The sequence below is a fragment of the Cyprinus carpio genome, chromosome B11 (genome assembly GCF_018340385.1).
Source record: "Cyprinus carpio isolate SPL01 chromosome B11, ASM1834038v1, whole genome shotgun sequence".
Taxonomy (NCBI): Eukaryota; Metazoa; Chordata; class Actinopteri; order Cypriniformes; family Cyprinidae; genus Cyprinus; species Cyprinus carpio.
Window position 1 is genome coordinate 23,881,875 of NC_056607.1, and position 5,221 is coordinate 23,887,095.

Here is a 5,221-nt window from a genome sequence, read left to right on the forward strand (position 1 = left end):
GAACCTACGCTCACTCTCTCCATCTCGTCTATCCTCTGTGGTTTCATCCTCACTTCCTTCACTCTCGCAGTTTTTAGCTCTGGACACGAACAGTGCTACAGACACTTTTTGCTCCACTCTAACCTCTTGCTTGGACAACTTTTGCCCACTGTCGTCTAGACCAGCACGCACCACCCCATCTGCCCCCTGGCTGTCCGATGTTCTCCGTCAACATCACTCTAAACTCAGGGCTGCAGAGAGGAAATGGCATAAATCAAGAAACTCTACCGACCTCAGTGTGTATCAGTCTCTCCTCTCTTCCTTCTCTGCAAATGTCTTCACTGCTAAAACATCATACCACCACGACAAAATTAACAACTGACTCTTACAGCTGACAACTTTGCAGTTTTCTTCACAAATAAAGAAGTAAGCCCACTGCTGAAGAAGCCATCTCTAAATCCAGCACTTCTACACTCTAAAAAATATTGTGTAGCTCAAACAAAAAAAATCAAACGCAACAGTTTGCATCAATATATTTGCGTTATGACAACTTCTAACAACATTACGTTCAGCCAGCAACTATATATTGAGTTAGACAAATTACCTTTTACTCTTTAGACAGAGGTATTTTTAAGTAGCATAAACTAAATTTTTTAAGTTGAGTACTTGAAAAAATTAAGTTGTTCCAACTATTTTTTTTTTTACATACATTTTAAAATAAATTCAGTGTTATGTACTTAATTACCATAATCATAAATGCAAGTTTTCAAGTTCACAACCTATAAAAAATTAAGTTGCTTTAATTGTTTAGCTTTTTTTTTATTCATTCAACAACAATTTTGTTAGTTAACTTTTTTTTTTTTTTTTGAAAATTGAGTTTCAAAATTTTGCACTTTGCACAATTTACAAAACAAAAATGTGTGCTCCCCACAACTTATAAACAAACTGGCCCTACAGATTTGCCTTTTGTATGCATACTCAGTTACGCCATCACAATGAATTAATTCCAACACAGCAAAGTTATTGGCATTTACATATTTTTCCACAGTGTCAAACAATCTGTAAATCTTTAAACTTTAAAACTATTTCTTCACAGTAAACCCCATTTTTAAAACATCTAAGATTGCTACTGTCACAAACAAGCATATATAAATGCTACTGACATTCATATATTAACCTCAGTTTTTCAAGCAGTATGAAATATAACACAAAGTTCAGCCTACAGTAGACTTCAAATTACAAAAAAATAAAAATAAAAAAGTGAACAAAATTTCCTCTGGAACAAGCAGAGATTTCAGAAAATATTGTTCTTCAGACGCATTACTTTTGCACTGGGTTTCAGTCCATCAAGTTCAAGAAACAGCTTCTGAAACACTTCACAGGTATATTTAAGTTCCTTGGGGTAACTCAGATTCAGAGCATATAGTATGCCCATCAGCAGAGCACAGCACCTTGAGATATCCATTCCATTCAGGATTTTGATGCCCTCAACCACAATGGTTGCCGTCTTGTGGTCAAATCCTGAAGTAGGTTGATCACCGATGAAGGCAATTGTCTTCACTTGCCTTTCAATGTCTTCCTCAAACTCTTGTGTGTTCTTGTAAAGCAAGAGAAAATATAGATAGCATGTTAGACCTAATGAATTGGATTATTATTGCTGATTTTTTAAGTTTATCTTACTTAATTCAGTTAATCACTGGAAACTTTGTTCTATTTTAACTTTAACTCTATTTTAACTTTTTTTAAATTTTATTTTAATGACTATGCAATTAGTTTATTTACTGAAATGGCCAAGTTTCATCAATAAGTAACGATCAAAAATATTTTATCATAAAAAATAATAGTAAGTTTCATGAAAATAATTCAAATGGTTAAGTGAAAAGCAACAGCCATACACATTTTTACAAGTCTTTTTCCATACATCTCTTTATTAAACTAAATAGCCCATTGTTATGATATCACTGACCTGGGTAGACCCAGTGTGTGGCCAGTGTAATATACCTAAAATTTGAACTGAAAGAGAGCAGTGCAGGATCTTGACCATCATCAGGCAGCTCCCTACCTTGAATTTCCACATCACTGTGTTGATCTGTGTTTTGGCTGAACTTACAAACCTTTTTATTATGTCTTCCTTGAAGTCCATCAATGAGTGAGGAGTATGTTTTCTGCTTCTGTGGGAAGCAAATGTATCATAAATATTAGTGCTGAAATTGCAGTTCTAAAATATACAGATGACAGTCTCATGTTTTTTCAAATGCCGACCCAGGTGTTCAAATAATTCTCTTTCTGTGGAGATTGTCTTGGCATTGCAACAAGGACAAGTAAAAGAGATACTTTCTGCAGATCTGAATCTTTCCTGAGTTCCCTTAGAGTGATGTCTTGATAAATGTGATCTAAGGCTACCCCATGTTCTGAAAGAACAAAAACTTGATAAAGGCATGGCAGTGGTTGCCCACCATGACCATGGTATAGCCTGTAATGTTTTAGCAATGCTATTTGTGTTTTGGTTTCAAATTTACACATTTTACACCCCAAACCCATTTTTAGATATGGGCCAACATAAAAAAAAAATACTGATCAGCCTAGAATGTCATAGTACATTTGCATTAACTGTTCATGCAAATCTCAGCAACCAGTAGATATTCGTAATTGATGCCAGAAGATTCCCTGAACGATAATTTAACAGTAATTGACTGTATGCCTTTAAGTGCAGGAAAATAAAATACAAATTTTAGGTTGCATAACAACAGTGACCAAAATCCAGAATATCTCTTTCTGCAGGTTGTACTAACACAAAAACACACAGTATAAAAACTGCCTCTACTATCTTTTTTACAGAGATCAAAAGTCTGTTAATGTTGGTCAAACAGCAAACTGCCTACAATAAAACTTGAATGCTATCTGTGTGAATGAAGACAGATTTTTAAAAATGTGTCTGTGCCTTAAATATTTTCCTATTTACAGCACAAATGAAATTCCCTCTCTGGCTGAGCATATTTTTCAATGAAAACGTTTTAACATTCTTATCCACTGCTATCCTGGTCAAATTACACTGCTAACATCAACTGTATTACCAGGTATAGCTAAACCTCTAGTTAAATGGAGATAATTTATTTGTAAATGAAATAAAACTCAGATTACTCACCTTGAAATGTCCTTTGTGTCATACTGGTCAGCCTGAAACATGTCTGAACTTGCTCTCGTTAAGTGGGGGAGGAGCTTTGAAATCCTGAACTCAAATGGTGTGGAAAAATTAAGTTAACAAGCCAATTTCATTGGGTTGCTACAACGTAAATATTGTTTTAAACTAATCAACACATATATTTATGTTTAAATTCCATACATTATTAAGTTGATGTAATTATCAACATTATTCTGTCATGACAACTCATTAAAATAATGCTGGCAACTTAAAAGGTTTAATCAAATTAACAATTTAGAATTTTTAATTTACAACAATGTATTAAATTATGTAGTGGTAACATATCCCTTGAATTGTTTTTTAGAGTGTAGAAAACTACAGACCGGTATCCCTTCTTCCATTCATTGCAAAGACACTTGAATGAGCTGTGTTCAACCAGCTCTCTATGTTTCTTGTACAGAACAATCTCCTGGACAGCAACCAATCTGGCTTCAAAAGCGGGCACTCAACTGAGACTGCCCTGCTCTCGGTTACTGAAGCCCTGCGACTGGCAAGAGCAGCTTCAAAATCCTCAGTACTCATTTTGCTGGACCTGTCTGCTGCTTTTGACACCGTTAATCACCAGATTCTCCTGTCCACCCTCAGAAAGATAGGCATCTCTGGAACAGCACTCCAGTGGTTTAACTCCTACCTTTCTGATAGATCCTTCATGGTGTCTTGGAGGGGTGAAGTTTCTAAGTCACAACAACTTGCTACTGGGGTTCCTCAAGGCTCAGTACTTGGACCACTTCTCTTCTCCATCTACATGACATCATTAGGATCTGTCATTCAGAAGCATGGCTTTTCCTATCACTGCTACGCTGATGACACTCAACTCTACTTCTCATTCCAACTAGATGACCCGACGGTAGTTGCTCGCATTTCAGCCTGTCTGAGTGACATTTCTAGCTGGATGAATGACCATCACCTTTAGCTCAACCTTACTAAGACTGAACTGCTGGTGGTTCCAGCTAACCCATCGTTTCATCACAACTTCTCTATACAGCTGGGTTCATCAACCATAACTCCTTCCAGGACAGCCAGGAACCTAGGAGTTGTGATGGATCATCAGTTAAGCTTCACAGACCATATTGCTACAATGACCCGGTCCTGCAGATTTGCCTTATACAACATTAGGAAGATTAGACCCTTCCTGTCAGAGCAAGCCACCCAACTTCTTGTCCAAGCTCTTGTTCTCTCCAGACTGGACTATTGTAATGCTCTCCTGGCGGGCCTTCCTGCATGTACTATCAAGCCTCTGCAACTGATCCAGAATGCAGCAGTGAGGGTTGTCTTCAATGAGCCAAAAACAGCTCACGTTACTCCTCTCCTCATCAGGTTAAACTGGCTACCAGTAGCCGCTCGCATCAAATTCAAGGTACTGATGCTTGCCTACAAGACGACCACTGGCACGGCACCAACATACCTAAGCTCATTAGTTCAATCTTATGTGCCCTCCAGAAGTTTGCGCTTTGCAAGTGAAAGACACCTTGTGGTGCCATCCCAGAGAGGTTCAAAATCACTCTCACAGACTTTTTCCTGGACTGCGCCCAGCTGGTGGAATGACCTCCCGATCTCAATTCGAACAGCTGAGTCTTTACTCATTTTCAAAAAACATCTAAAGACTCATCTTTTTCGCCTGCACTTGACCCAACTAATACTAGTACTTACCTTTTCTTTTCTTGTCTATCATATTCTTAAAAAAAAAAAAAAAAAAAACAAAACCCTGGCTACGTATTCTGTACTAGACTAACTGAGACTTGTCATAGCACTTGTATACGTTGTTGTTCTCTTGTTGATCTGATTGCTTCTATTGTTCTCATTTGTAAGTCGCTTTGGATAAAAGCGTCTGCTAAATGATTAAATGAAATCTCTGGATTCTGTTCTACTGGATCATTTCGTTCTGTTTTATATCCCGATGTTTCAGATTTGCTGCACTCCTCATATTTCTGAAGCCACCAAAACACTTTTTCATTTACGCACATATCGTCATCTGTAAAGGTGAAGCAGACCATATAATTTTATCAGGACATGCAGTGTCAAATCAAATTATATAAAATT

At 37.2% G+C, this 5,221-nt stretch overlaps 1 long non-coding RNA gene across 1 annotated transcript; it reads right to left on the reverse strand.

Moving 5' to 3' along the window:
- Window positions 1–855: 855 nt before the first annotated feature.
- LOC122138959 lies at window positions 856–3,175 on the reverse strand. The gene is made up of 3 exons (XR_006155936.1): window positions 3,125–3,175; window positions 2,094–2,150; window positions 856–1,576 (listed from the first exon to the last, which is right to left on the reverse strand). It is a non-coding gene; the product is annotated as an uncharacterized LOC122138959 (long non-coding RNA).
- Window positions 3,176–5,221: the final 2,046 nt, after the last annotated feature.